Source organism: Pelodiscus sinensis, chromosome 7, assembly GCF_052426305.1.
Source record: "Pelodiscus sinensis isolate ZL-2025 chromosome 7, ASM5242630v1, whole genome shotgun sequence".
NCBI lineage: Eukaryota > Metazoa > Chordata > Testudines > Trionychidae > Pelodiscus > Pelodiscus sinensis.
This window is the reverse complement of record NC_143058.1, coordinates 8538247-8554064: the sequence shown is the minus strand read 5'-3', so window position 1 is coordinate 8554064 and position 15818 is coordinate 8538247. Positions and strand designations below refer to the sequence as shown.

At 41.5% G+C, this 15818-nt stretch overlaps 1 protein-coding gene across 4 annotated transcripts in view; it reads right to left on the bottom strand.

Annotated features, from left to right (window-relative positions):
- RALB (RAS like proto-oncogene B) overlaps positions 1 to 15818 on the bottom strand; it is a 72287-nt gene that overhangs the window by 23572 nt on the left and 32897 nt on the right. The window contains exon 1 of one of the 4 annotated variants that reach the window (XM_006137716.5): positions 510 to 630. The exons of the other annotated variants lie outside the window; for them this stretch is intronic. The gene's annotated coding sequence lies outside the window, so the exon portion shown is untranslated. Of the gene's footprint in view, positions 1 to 509; positions 631 to 15818 lie in introns of those variants that run through there. 4 annotated transcript variants of the gene reach the window in all.

Sequence of the window (15818 nt, the reverse complement as noted above, 5' to 3'; positions counted from 1 at the left end):
ACAATATTTATTTTACAGCCAGCCAATCTGGTAGGTGAGTGTGCACCTTTTATCTAGTGAAAACCTGCTTATTAATTCTGCTTTGATTCAAACTTTAAAACATATTTCCTGTATCTATGCACACATAGCTCCTTAAATATCATCTGTACATATATCTCACAATGATTATGAGGATCTCTAGGACATAAGCTTTCACTGGAGATCGCACATGACTCTCTTTAGATAAATAATATTAAAGAAATGTATTGGGTATAGTGAATTTGTCACTTGTCAGAAATTACTGTTACGGAACAGCAAACCCTTCACCAGTTGGCACTGGGAATTCTTAAGGTCACATATGTAAAAAAAAATCTCTTGTCCACCACATTTGTATGGCTGAAGCCCAAATCCCACCACTTGGAATTGAAACCGAACTTGAGGACTTCAGTCCTGAGCGGCAGGGCTCTGGTTACAGGCTTCTTGCCTGGGATTGAAAGCTTTGGGCTTCAGTTTTGCTCTCCCAACCCCACCTGAAGTGACAGGATGTAGGCTGACTCAGGTTTCAGTTCTTTCTCCTGGGGTCATGTACAGGGTTGCCAGGTGTCCGGTTTTGAACCGGACAGTCCAGTATTTGAGCTTTCTGTTTGGGAAACAAATTGAGAAAATATAAATGAGAAAATATAAAGGTCTGGTATTTTCTAAATAAGATGCAATGTAGATTGTGATGTAATATCAAGGACGTCCGGTATTTTTGTTGAAACCATCTGGTAACTCTATCATGTAGTAATTTTAGTTGACAGAAGGGGATCATGGTGCTATGAAGTTTGAGAACCATTGAAGAGGCCTAACCTACAATCACTAATGTAAGAGACTGCTAAATGCCACTGCACTTGTGCTATTTCTGCAGTAAGGTACCACACATGATGTCCTTATAGCGATACATTTTTTTAAGTTGTTTGGCATTAGAAAAGAGCCCTCCTCTGCACAAATCTAAAAATACAACCCAGCTGAAGTATTAAACGGCAATTTAATGCTCAACCATGTAAGAGAAGGGCTCATTAAAATGTTTGCTTACTTAACTTAGCAATTTAGGCTAAGAGAAGTGTCAGATAAGGTTTTGGATTTCATACATTTTCTCAACATATCTGACACACACTCCAAAATTCAGTACATGCAGCTCCAATTCACGGCAACATGAGCCACGAGGATGCATCATAATAAAACTTCATAATAAGAGATCCCGTTCTCTTCCTGCCCACCAACCTCAAGCAAGTCATTCAAGCTTTTAAGAATTGGATTCCAACTTTGTGCACGGAATTTCTATAGTTGTTCATGTAAATTGGGCAATTACAAGAGGCTGGTTAAAATGGGTAACTATTTACAATCAAAATCAAGGTATTTATTGCCATAGATGTTTGCACCCACAATTACATGCCCACTTTTTAAAGAAAATTATTAGAGCCACTGATTGTATGGCTCTTTACAGCCAAATATGAAGAGTAGGCCCTTGCTTACAGTGCTTAAACTACTAAAAAGATTCTTGCCATCTGCAGAAAACTGTACTTCCAAAGAAGAGAGCAAACCATTTCCTCAGAAAACTGAGGGGGGACATAACAGTTTTCAAGTACCTAAAAGGTTGTTACAAGGAGGAGGGAGGAAAAAAAAAATCTTCTCCTTCACCTCTGATAATTGAAGAAGAATCAATGGGTTTAAATTGGAGCAAGGGAGATTTAGGTTGGACATTAGGAGAAACTTCCTGTCAGGGTAGTTAAGTACTGGAATAAATTGCCTAGGGAGGTTCGTAGAATCATAGAATACTAGGACCGGAAGGGACCTCGAGAGGTCAGAGTCCAGTCCCCTGCCCTCATGGCAGAACCAAGTACTGTCTAGACCATCCCTGATAGACATTTATCTAACCTACTCTTAAATAGCTCCAGAGAGGGGGATTCCACAACCTCCCTGGGCAATTTATTCCAGTGTTTAACCACCCTGACAGTTAGGAACTTTTTCCTAACATCCAACCTAAACCTCCCTTGTTGCAGTTGAAGCCCATTGCTTCTTGCTCTACCCTCAGAGGCCAAGATGAACAAGTTTTCTCCCTCCTCCTTGTGACACCCTTTTAGATACCTGAAAACTGCTATCATGTCCCCCCTCAATCTTCTCTTTTCTAAACTAAAGCCCAATTCTTTCAGCCTTCCTTCAAAGGTCATGTTCTCTAGACCTTTAATCATTCTTGTTGCTCTTCTCTGGACCCTCTCCAGTTTCTCCACATCTTTTTTGAAATGTGGTGCCCAGAACTAGACACAATACTTCAACTGAGGCCTAACCAGCGCAGAGTAGAGCGGAAGAATGACTTCTTGTGTCTTGCTCACAACACACCTGTTAATGCATCCCAGAATCATGTTTTCTTTTTTTGCAACACCATCACACTCTTGACTCATATGTAGCTTGTAGTCCACTATAACCCCAGATTCCTTTCTGCCGTACTCCTTCCTAGACAGTCACTTCCTATTCTGTATGTGTGAAACTGATTGTTCCTTCCTAAGTGGAGCACTTTGCATTTGTCTTTATTAAACTTCATCCTGTTTACCTCAGACCATTTCTCCAATGTGTCCAGATCATTTTGAATTATGACCCTGTCCTCCAAAGCAGTTGCAACCCCTCCCAGCTTGGTATCATCTACAAACTTAATAAGCATACTTTCTATGCCAATATCTAAATCATTGATGAAGATATTTATCCAGCCAGTTATGCACCCACCTTATAGTAGCCCCATCTAAGTTGTATTTGCCTAGTTTATAGATAAGAAAATCATGCGAGACCGTATCAAATGCCTTACTAAAGTCTAGGTATACCACATCCACAGCTTCTCCCTTATCCACAAGGCTTGTTATCCCATCAAAGAAAGCTATCAGATTGGTTTGACATTATTTGTTCTTTACAAATCCATGCTGGCTGTTCCCTATCACCTTACCACCTTCCAAATGTTTGCAGATGATTTCCTTAATTACTTGGTCCATTATCCTCCCTGGCACAGAAGTTAAACTGACTGGTCTGTAGTTTCCTGGGTAGTTCTTATTTCCCTTTTTATAGATGGGCACTATATTTGCCCTTTTCCAGGCTTCTGTAATCTCTCCTGCCTCCCATGATTTTCCAAAGATTTTTCCAAAGCTAGAGGCTCAGATACCTCCTCTATCAGCTCTTTGAGTTTTCTAGGATGCATTTCATCAGGCCCTGGTGACTTGCAGGCATCTAATTTTTCTACGTGATTTTTAACTTGTTCTTTTTTTTATTTTATCTCCTAAACCTACTCCCTTCCCACTAGCATTCACTATGTTAGGCATTCCTTCATCAGACTTCTCCGCGAAGACCGAAACAAAGAAGTCATTAAGCATCTCTGCCATTTCCAAGTTTCCTGTTACTGTTTCTCCCTCCTCACTGAGCAGTGGGCCTACCCTGTCCTTGGTCTTCGTCTTGCTTTCAATGTATTTATAAAAAGTCTTCTTGTTTCCATTTATTCCTGTAGCTAGTTTGAGCTCGTTCTGTGCCTTTGCCTTTCTAATCTTGCCCCTGCATTCCTGCATTGTTTGCCTATATTCATCCTTTGTAATTTGTCCTAATTTCCATTTTTTATAGGACTCTTTTTTTATTTTTAGATCATGCAAGATCTCCTGGTTAAGCCAAGGCGGTCTTCTGCTATATTTTCTATCTTTCCTATGCAGCAGAATAGCTTGCTTTTGGGCCCTTAATGTCCCCTTGAAAAACTGCCAACTCTCCTCAGTTGTTTTCCCCCTCACTCTTGATTCCCTTGGGATCTTAACTACCAGCCCTCTGAGTTTACCAAAATCTGCCTTCCTGAAATCCATTCTGAAATCCGTTCTCCCTTCTGCCCTTCCTTAAAAGGTTGTGGAATCTCCATCACTGAAGATGTTTCAAGAGCAGGTTAGACAAACACCTGTTGGGGTGGTCTTGATGGTGCTTGGTACTGCCATGAGTACACGGAACTGCACTTGAGGACTTTCTGAGATCCCTTCCAGTCCTATGATTTTGTGATGTTGTCTGTAATCACCATTGCAACACCAAATCCGCAGGCTTAGAGAGCATGTCTCCCCACCCCTCTCTCTAAAATGGTTACATAGTTTCAGAGTGGTTCCCGGCTTGTGAGGCACAGCATTCAGCTCAGCTCCTACCACAGAAGTCACTAGCCTGCGGATTGCAATCCTGGGGCCTCAGCCAGTCGATCGTGATTTCTGGGCCACTCAAGTCCAGCAATGCGGCAGGGCTTGGACAGGCTGCCGACTGCAAGCTCATCTCTGGGCGCCCCTTGAGGGGAGCGGGACAGCATCTCTCTGCAAGTTGCATGCGCCTGCAGCTCCCATTTGCCAGCTCCTGGCTAAGGGGAGCTGTGAAAACGATGCTGGGGCTAAGGACAGAGCACAGAGACATGCAACACTCTTCCCGCAAGGAGAGCACAGAGATAAGCCTGCAGCCAGCTGCTTCTGGGAGAGGCAGGCAGGCAGGCAGCCTGCAAGCTCTGCAACAGCAGCAGGAGCTGGGGGAAGCGATCGCTGGCTCAGTCCTGGTGACAGGAAGCAACTTGCAGCTGCTGCTCATGGGGAGCCTGGGTTCAGGCTCTAGGCCGATCCCTGAGCTCTGGTGGGGGCTGCTGTGGGGTCTCTGGAGCCTGGGCTGCAACCAGGAGGGGGAATCTCCAGCAGGGCCAGTCTCTCTGCTCCCTAAGAGCCGCTCCCAGGGCAGAGCTCTCAGACTGGCCAGGGAACTGCCTGGCCCAACCCTTGCCCCAGGATGGGCAGCACTTGAGGGGCAGGTAAGAGACACCTCTTTTACCCCAGAAGCAGAGCCCCAGGTGCCCCGGGGATGCAAGGGGAGGGTTTGGCCCTGGTCTGTTCCCAGCAGAGCTAGCTAAGATCCCTGCCTAGGGACCAGGGAAGCTGCCACCAACTCCCAACGTATGCTGGGGAGCCAGCCAGCTGGGGTGGGGGGAAGGGATTGGAAGGGGGCTGAAGAGGGACAGGGGCAGATAAGGGAGAACAGGGATGTGAGAGGCAGGATCAAGAGGGGAATGGCAGGAGATGCTGAAGGGAGTTGGGAGGATTCAGGGGAGACTTATGGGGCAGAAGGGAGCAGGGGTGCAAAGAAGGGAAACTCTGAGGGGGGGTCACAAGGAGGGAAAAGGGAAGGAAGGCTGGGGGGAGACTCTGGGAACATGAGCAGCCTGGCTGGGGAAGGGAGAAACACAGGGTTGTACAGGAGATCGGGGAGATACAATGTCAGCTCCCCAACCCCATGGGGCAGGAGAGGGGGAGGGCAGAGATGTCTGGTGATAGTACTTGGGGGCACTAGCTCCTATGCCCCTGACAATATTGCTAAACAGGGTGCCCCACATGCCACCTGCCCCTGTGGGTGCCCCTCCCTCTGCAGGCACCAGTCGCCCTGGTAAAGGGACTGGCCTACCCAGCAGCCAAAGAGGAATCCTTTCTGTGGATTTTTTTTAGCGCTGTAGATATCTGCAAACTCTGACCCGTTACAACATGTACTGCGTGCATACAGACACGATGTAAAATAACATATGACCTCTTAAAATTGATTACCATAATGAGTATGCAAATATGCATATAAAATGTTACTGGTCCACCATAAGTTTGTGAATGGGGTTGCCGGTCCATGGTATTAAAAAAGCTTAGGAACCACTGACTCAGACCACTTATCGAGAGAGACAATGAGTTTTGCTCATTCATGGCCTTAGCAGAGCGCCAGCTGGCTTTTAGCTCAAGCTCTGGAGGTCCCAGGTTTCCTTCTGCCTGTTGGCATTATACCTGCACCTCACACCAGCTCCTGGACCCCGTCCTAGACCTGACCTCCTTCCCAGAGCCAGCACCCCATACTTCCACCAAATCCCAACACTCTGCCCCTGCCTGGAGTCCTCTCCTAAAGCCAACACCTGCTTGTCCACCAGCTCCTCTTGCATCCCAACACTCTGCCCCAACCTTGTATCTTCTCCTGCACCCAAACTTCCTCCCCGAGCTTATACCCCTCACACTTTCCTGCTCCTGAACCTCTCAGCCCTGACCCAGAGCCCCCACCCTCTGCCCCAGCCCAGTGAAAGTGGGGGAGGATGACTTTGGGATAGGAGCAGGGCCCCAGGGAAGAGGGTTGCCCTGAAATTTAAAAAAGTGATTTTGGGCATAAAAAGGCTGGAGACCATGTCCCCTACTGAATAGCTTTGCAGAGACCATTTTGTGAGAGCCTGTATTTTGAGTCATATTAACTTGCAGCACCCCCTTTTAATTTATTTTTACTGAAAGACTAACCTATAGCTCCCTAAGCATAAAAACCTTTCAGAAATACAAAAGCTTTTCTTTTCACCAGAAGTGTTCACAATACAAGTGCAGAATATTTTCTTTCCAAATACTCAGCAGAAAATAAGGTGAGAATTTTAAAAAACGGGATGCTAAAAGCATAAAAAAAGTTACAGTAAATGCTCCATGTTTTACTATATTTATCCCACATAGACCATTGTAAACATGCTTATAGCCTCGCTAAAATAAATCTTAGCCTTTGTTCATTTTAACTTTTATTTTCTGACTCATAAGTCCACACATTCATAAAAAAATCTAAATAACAAAGAGATAAGTACAAAAACTAAGGTACAGCTCTAAAATTCTACTTTTAGTGTCTGTGTGCAGTGGGAGAAACAGCCAAGATTAAACTTCTTAGAGGGGTAGCTGTGTTAGTTTAACTAAAAAAAAAAAATTAAAAAAAGACAACAATGGTCCTATAGCACCTTAGACACTACCAAAAAATGTATAAATAGTATCCTGAGCTTTTGTGGGCACAACCCACTTCTTCAGATGACAAATATTAAGGTTATTAATCTTGCTTTTGTTTGCTTGCTATGCAACTCTTACTCTTGAATGTTTCCTTTTGTTGCTACCCTGTTCTGAAACGCAGCTATTCTATGGGGGTTTTATAAGATGGGAATCCAGAACTGCATGGCCCGTTGACTCAACAGAAGTGCTTTGTTAGATCCTTCCAATACCTAAGCTCCTATTTGAACATAGGATGTTTAACCCCTTCGCTCCAAGAATAAAGATTTCATGACATCCAAAGCAAGTGCTACAAAGAAATTCTCAATTTCTACTACTGCTATCAGTTATCAAATCTTTGCACAATTATAATACTTAGTTACATTAGACTAAAAATAATCAGGTTGTGTAGCACCACTAGTTGGTGGGTCATTCACAGGTTAAATATGCCAAAAGCTATATAACTCCTAGTGAGAGATGCATATGTCTTGGCGCTCAATGAAGCACAAGGCCAAACCTGGAATGCCTCTACCATATGAGAGGTATCTATATGCCAAGCAGTGCATTCCAAAGCAATTTTAGAACATGCTTGAGGAAGTTAACTTGACATGGATCTTTTATACCAGGAGACATCGTTTATAGTAAAAGGCTAGAATACGGGTGAGCAAGAGAGCCTCCTCAGGCCAGATCCAGAATAACTGGCTGTTCTCTCTAAGCCTGGAATGGCAAAGGCTTCACGAGCTCCCCCTGCCCCCAGCCAATCAGGGTCTGTGGGCAGGGAGCACAGAAGTGTTCTGGATCCACCTCTTCTGGGGTGGCCCAGGACCTCTTAAAAATTTGTGAAGTGATCCCCTTTTAAAATTATTGCACACCCCTGGGCTAGAATATACAAACTGCAAGAAAGCTATAGTTATGACTCATGAATTAATCAGCTTAGCTCATTTAAGCAAGTGCTGGTTAAGGAGAAAGAATGATTTTTAAAGTGCCACCATTAAAAGAAACTGTTAGCATAGTCAAGTTGAAGTATTCACTCTTTTTTCAAGAAATCAAATTCTAGAATACATTAATATTTTTAATATTTTATATAAATTTATTATCTTAATACAATAGTGGTCTCACTATGATCACACAGGATTATCTGTGTTCTACTTTGCTGTCCTGCAGATTAAACTAAAAAAATAGAAATCTGCAAAATTCATAAATATTTATTTTGGAACTGGACTTTTAATACTCCATTCATCTGAAGAAGTGGGTTGTACCCACGAAAGCTCATGATACCATCTACATGGTTTGTTAGTCATTAAGGTGCTGCAAGACTATTCGTTGTTTAAGTTTTTCCATGTATTCCACCAGTGACTTGGAATCTGAAGCAGATACACAAAAATTCAGTACACCTTTAATGGTGAACTCAATCTCCTGTGTTGGACTCTAGAACTAAAGTCTTTGTAGACAGTCAACAAGACCCCTTCTGAGTTCTGACAGTTGGATAGTGCCCAGTTTCTCTTTCCATAATTTTATAGACACTAACTCAGCTGGAAATCCTTCAGAAACAGTGGGGAGTCTTTTGATAGAGGCTAACGCTAACATATGTCCTGCTCAGCAGCAATTATTCAAGTTAAGCCAATTGTCCTCAGGACCCTTCTCCCCACACTATTTTACCAGTGTAAGTTTATAATAAGAGATATGAAGTTCTGTTGCTTTTTTATAGCCATGTAACAACTGTGACAGTCCCAAATGACTCATGGATTCAAATAAGCTACATTCCTTATATCTTATTTTCTATCAGATTGTTAAATTGGCAGTTACTTCATTGATAATTAGGATATTTGAAAGACTTACAAAGTTGGAATCATCTGCTCTTTCTGGAAAGAGCATCATTACATGGGTACAACAGATAAACTTAGTCAATGTGGATCCCCAAATCTGGGTCATGAAAGAAAAGCTACTGTAAGTACAGTCATTAAAATGCTGGGATACATAGGTAACATTTACCTTTGAAAGAAAGTAAATTTTCTTTATCTAGCCAAGAGATTCACAACACAGTTGAGGTGCATCTACACAGCAACATTATTTTGGAATAACACGAAACAACAATGTGAGTGTCTATACAACAATTCCGTTATTTTGAAATAATTAAAATATAACGGACAGCTTATTGCGAAATCTGTAAACGTCATTACACGCGGAATAATGTTTATTCCGAAACCGCTATTGCAGAATAGCAGTAGTGTGGACACTCCATTGCTGCTATTGCAAAATAGCTCCTCCCCAGGGCCACTAAATGTAATTATAGGCAGTCCCCAACTTATGAACGGGTTACATTCCGAACACCTGGTCATAACTCGATTTGGTCATAAGTCTGAAATACCCTTAAACGTGCTGCCCATGTTGTTCGAAAAACTTGACGTACATGGTTCTCAACTTTAAAATATTATAATGGGGTTAATGGGAGGTTGGTCGTAAGTATGGATGGTCGTAAATTGGTGTGTTCATAAGGTGGGGAGTGGCTGTACTCCCTAGTGCCTCCTGGGGCTCTGATTCGAGGTAGCATGTCCACATTAAGGAATCCTGCCTTGGACTAATTTTGAGTCGTCCCTGTAGAGTAGACGTCCTATTTCAAAATAAGCTATTTCAGAAAAAATATTCCAAAATAGCTTATTTTGAAATAAGCATGCTGTGTAGATGTACCATTAATGAATTGACCATACTGCTTTACTTTTAACCCAGCAGTACTCTTGAATTTTACTGAAACTATTTAAATCCAATTGCTTAACATTCCATGATTGCACCCAAAAATAGATCCATTTCTGCATTAAACAGCACAGTATATTCAGTCAGCATTTTCCCATCCTGAATGCAAGCCAGATTTCATTAGAAATCATGTACTGAAAGAGAGATAATCTCGCTATGCAGGAGTTCCATTAAAATTCAACAAAGTATAGAACAGATAGCAGCAGGCATTTACTTAAGAAAACAGATTCATAAGAAATCAAAACATCAGAAGAATTGCCCATTCCCTCTGTTAATCATGCAAGAAATCAAAAACATATGCCAAATTCTGAGCAGCAGCTTCCGCATATAATCTTGAAAATAGATTACAACAACCTATGAAAACTACAGTCATACAAGATATTCAGAAAGATTTGGTAACTGTCTGAATCAGAGGTCTACATTTAATCATCAACTACCTCTCAGGTTCTTGCTGAAGCATTCCCCCCACAAGACTCCTGCATCAGTGGAGGCAACAGAATTGATGCTGCACACTTCCCTTTTGGAACAGCAATGCAGCCTTGTTACCACTGATTCCCCAAATTAAGATACACATAGACGGGTGCTGTGAGACACTGATGTATACATCAAAACCGTGGTTTTAATCAAACACAAGCTTTTATAAAAATCTCTTGGAATTTCAATTTTAATAACCCTACACCTGTATGTTCACATCAGTAATTTGTTTTCATAGCTTTTTTTAACACTTAGCCCTAAGAGCTGAGTGTTACTGAATTTTTGATTTTTTATATGCATTCACATCACAAATTGAGTAGAAAATAGAATTGCAGATATAATTTCAGTGGATTAAAAGAAGCACAAGGACACGGTCATTAACATTTTTACTAGCAAAAATTACCAGGTTACTCCAAAGTCAGTTACAATTTTCTCCAACCTTACAAATTATTAAATAAAAGTTAATTAACTATATTCTGCAATTACTCTTCCAAGTACAGTTAATTTATCACTGTCTCAGTAAACCAAGATACCATTAACTTACAAGTCAGTATCGGAGACACGATATTGGGCTAAAGGGACATTTGATCTGACCCAATATTACTATTCTTATCGCAGAAATAAAATAAGACAGTAATAAAACACATCTTGTTTTTTCAAGTGTAACATCTCTGGTTTGATATGTTGTAGTATGATTATTCAGCATACATATAGTGAAAGTTACTAAAACGACCATATGCTTTTTCCATGAAGTGTCTGGACGCCTCTGTTGTTTTAACATGCGAGGGTTTCTGGTACTGATCCCAATTTGTTTAAATCTCATTTTAGTGAATGGATATTTAGAGGAGTTCAATAGCTATTAGCCAGAGGGTCAGGACTGGAACTTCATGCTCTGGAAGCTCCTAACCTTCCAAATGCCAGATGCTGGAACTGGATGACCGGGGGGCGGGGGGGGGGGGGGGGGTGGAGGGGGGTTGGTTCACTCCATAAATTGCCCTGTTCTGTTCGTTCCCCCTAAAGTACTTGGCCCTGGCCATTGCCAGGAGATACTGAGCTACGTGGACAATTGGTTTGACCTAGTATCACCATTTATATGTTCTTACATATATACTCAGACAATCTTATATTATATTCTTAGACAAAAGTTACTTCAAGAAGTTAGATGTCTCCAAGTCATCAGGGTCAAATGAAATACATCCTAGAATACTCATGGAGCTGACTGAGGAAGTATCTAAGCCATTAGCAGTTTTCTTGGAAAAGTCATGTATGATGGGAATGGAAGGACAATCGGAGTCAAACTATAGATGAGTCCACTTAACCTCAGTACCAGGAAAGATAACAACAGCAAGCAAATGGTCTGGTAGCACTTTATAGACTAACAAAACATGTGGATAGTATCATGAGCTTTTGTGGGCACAACCCACTTCTTCAGATGACCGGAGTTATGATTAGGGGATAAGGAAACTCGAAATAAATAGGAGGGGGGGGGAGAGAAAGATGTTCTGTCGCCCACCCCCGTACCTCTATGCATAAAGTATCAAGAGAAAGGGTGCTAAACCTGAGTAGATAAAGGTCAAAGTCAGTGGATGGATAAGGCAGGAAGGATACTACTCAGAAAGTAGTTAGCACTTTCATTGATAAAAGGTTCCACCAGACCAAATCTTGATTAAGTCCATAGTAACTGAATTGAATTTGCATATGAATTGTAATTCCAAGCTTTCCGTGTGGATCTGACTTGAGGAACTAGCCTGTGACCAGCATGGATTTATCAAGATCAAGTCACACCAACTTAATAGCTTTCTTTGACAAGGTACAAGCTTAGGGACAAGAGTAAAAGCAGTAGATGTGGTACATCTTGACTGTAGTAAGGTGTTTGATACTCTCTCACATAACCCTCTCAAACTATGAAAATACAGCCTAGATTACATCCACTATTAGGTGGACGTATACATGGTTCAAAAACTGTTTCCAGATAATCGTTATCAGAGGTTCACAGTCAAATAGGATTCCATAGGATCCTATGTTCAGTGTCTCTCTCAATGGCAGAGAGAGTACTTTTATAAAGTTGGCATATGATACCAAGCTGGGAGAAGTATGAGTACTTTGGAGGACAGCATTAGAATTCAAAATTATCTGGACACACCGGAGAAATGGTATGAAAAAAAAATGATGAAATTCAATTAGGACCCATGCAAAGAACTCCTCTTAGGAAGGAACAATTATTTGCACACACAAAATGGGAAACGACAGACTAGGAAGGAATACTGAAGGAACAGATCCAGTGGTTACAGTGGCTCGCAAGCTAAATATGAGGCAACAATGAGACAGTCAAAAAAAAACCATCATTCTGGGATGTATTAGCAGGACTGCTGTAAGCAAGGCATTAGAAGTAATTCTTCCACTCTACTCCACACTGATTAGGGCTCAGTTGGAATAGTGTGTCCAGTTCTGGGTGCCACGTTTCATCTGAAATCTCATTTTTCTACCTTGGAGGTTGCACAACTTAATTGACTCCTATTTGTTTTAGGCAAAGTGGAGCCTGTTGCAAAAATAAATAAATAAATAAAATAAAAGCAGCAAACATGATTCTGGGATGTATTAACAGGAGTGTTGTGAGCAAGACATGAGCAGTCATTCTTCCGCTCTACTCTACACTGATTAGGCTTTAATTGGAGTAATATGTCCAGTTCTGGGCACCACATTTCAAGAAAGATGTGGAGAAATTGGAGAAGGTCCAGAGAAGAGCAACAAAAATGATTAAAGGTCTAGAAAACATGAGCTATGAGGAATGACTGAAATAACTGGGCTTGTTTAGTTTAGAAAAGAGAATGCTGAGGGGAGCATGACAGCAGTTTTCAAGTATCTATAAGGGTGTTACAAGAAGGAGGGAGAAAAATTGTTCTCTGTGGCCTCTACGGATAGGACACGAAGCAATGGGCTTAAATTGCAGTAAGGGAGGCTTAGGTTGGACATTAGGAAAAAACTTCTTGTCGGCGTAGTTAAACACTGGAATAAGTTACCTAGGGAGGTTGTGGAGTCTTTAAGAGCAGGTTAGACAGACACCCGTCAGGGATGATCTATATGATGCTCGATCTTGCCATGAAGCCAGGGGACTGGATTCAATGACCTCTAAAGGTCCCTTCCAGTTCTAGGATTCATTGCATTAGTTAAATACATATTCTGGGGCATGCACTCTTTTGGAAATGCTGCTCTGTTTTATACCTTAAAGGCCCTGATACATTTTTATTAAGGCACCTTAAAAAAATCAATTTTTAACAGAGCAAAAGATCATTGGATTAATGCTTATGCACTACAACTAATAAATTCATACATACGGTATTAAATGCATTTTGGAAATGTGCTGGTAGAGTATTTGGTGTGCATGGAAAGTCAAAGGGAGGGGTACTTCCAAAAAATAGTTGGAGATACTCTTTAAAACTTATCTAAATTTCTACACAGCAGTTTTTTACAAAAATGTCATCCAATTCCCTCATGTAGACTTTTCCTTAGAGAGGAAGGAACCTTCTTGTATTTTAATTGAATGTTGTTTAAAAGCATTTCATTCACTGCCACTCCATCCACCCAACGTTGTCCTACTCTATATTCTATTTCTTTAACCCTGCAAAATTCAAAGGCATACAAGAGAACAGATATTTGAGGAGATCACAAATCTGACACAAACTGGTTTAAGAAAAGTTAGTTATTTGCAGGTTACTAGTTTCAAAAGCATCTCTGTGTGCTAGTTTTGATTAACTGAAATACACAATCTGATAATCACTGGGCAAATCTGGGTAACTCAGTTATATTTCAGAATCTAAAAAAGTCATTATTGAAACCCTAATATTTTGGGAGGTTACTATTCTGCAACACTTGGTCCAAAACTCAGTAGGGTCAGCACAAGAATTGCCTGAAATGCTTTTGATTCTATTATATTATGTTTTGAACTGCCATCCTGGACTTTCTTTAATTCAGAGATGAGGTCGAGTGGTTTTAGCACACTTGCCAGTGGACAGGTGTTCCCATTCAAAAGCCATCTCCACTGATAGTCTTGTTCACAGATTCAGAATGTGTCAAGATCTGAATAAACATGGAACCTGAACTACTCTGTCACCCTTGGAGGCTGTTCTTACTGGTCAAGGTTGAGGCACAAGAACAAAATTCTAATAAGAAACACTTAAACAACAACAAATAGTCTAGTATCACCTTAAAGACCAACAAAACATTTAGATGGTATCATGAGCTTTCGTGGACAAAACCCACTTCTTCAGATGACCAGAGTTATATTGCTCAAAAATGTTTACAAGTCTTCTCTAGGTTACTTCACAACACCCCCTATAAAATAGATGTTGTTACTCCCATTTAATAGCAGTGGAAAAACACACAGTTCACCAAATACCACAGAAGATCTTAGAACCAGGATTAGAATTCTATATTTCACTATCCCCAGTCAGCTTTTTCAATTATTAGGCCACTCAGTGTCCTGTTTGTGTAACATCTCCTGTGCACTGCCTGACTGTAGTGCAAATCCCACAGAGAAGGAACGATTGTTATGCAGCATTTCACATAGCAACAAGCGCACAGGCTCTCAAACAAATGATTGCAGCATACTTTTTTCATTTGAAAGACTGGTCTATTCACAAAGCTAAGGGATAATGTAGATAGACTCAACATGTCAGCCATGAAACGGCACTTAGATGTAGTAGTCATCCCTTGAGATATATCAGTTCATTACTGCCTTGAACAGAAGTGAAGTGCCTATAGCTGAGTGTTCTTTTATGCAGACACCCTGTACACTAAGGACATAAAATCTCATGCAATTGGTTAACCAGTTAAGAATGAAGTTTAACTGGCTCTTAACCAATTGTGGGGGGCAGCCCCTGCCTGCGATTTGCCTCTGCCTGTGACATGCCTAGGCCCACCATGGACAAAGGCTACAGCAGTCCCCGACCCACAGTGGGCTGGGACCCGCACCAACCTCCACAGGTTAACCAGTAAGCATCCCATTAAGGGTAATGTTAACCAGTTAACTGGTAAGCCTTTCACATCCCTACCATGCATTAGGGATGTAAGGGAGTAGTCAATTACTCGTTCCCCTCCTCCCTCCCCCCCCCCCTGCTGCCTCTTTGTCAGAGGCATTAAGGGGCAGGGGAGCAGGAGCCAGTGCTGGGGAGAGCCGGCTTAAAAGCCTGTTCCCCCAGCACCGTCTCCATGGTGCGGGCAGAGCTGCAGTGTTCCAGAGCTGGCATGAGCCAGGACTGTTCAGTCCCAGCTCCCGCTGCCCCGCTGCAACTCTGCAATTTAAATGTTGTAGGAGCTGGGCTGTTGCATGCCCAGCTCCTACTACATTTAAACTGCAGAGTCACAAAAGTAACGAGCACCCCCCATCAACTAACTGAGTAGGAAATTCCATCAACTACTTGATTAGTTGATTAACCTCAATTTAATATCCCTACTGTGCATCTGAACTGATGTTAAAAATCTGACATACCGGTTCGCAAATGAAATACACAAAAAGGGTACTGGCAGCTCAAATTATGCCCCAAATTGAGATTTTTTAAAAAAATAAGCTTTGTGGAAATGCACAATTAGTATTCACATTGAATATATTTAAAAATTCCCCTGCAATATGCACGAAACAAACATGTTATTGTATGAGAAAATGATACTAAAGTTGATAAGATAATAACTAGAGTTAACAGTATGAAACTGACCTATTTTCATTGTATGAGAAGAGAAATGTAGAAAGTGTTAAAAACAGGGTAAATTCAATTCAATTAGTTTAAATAA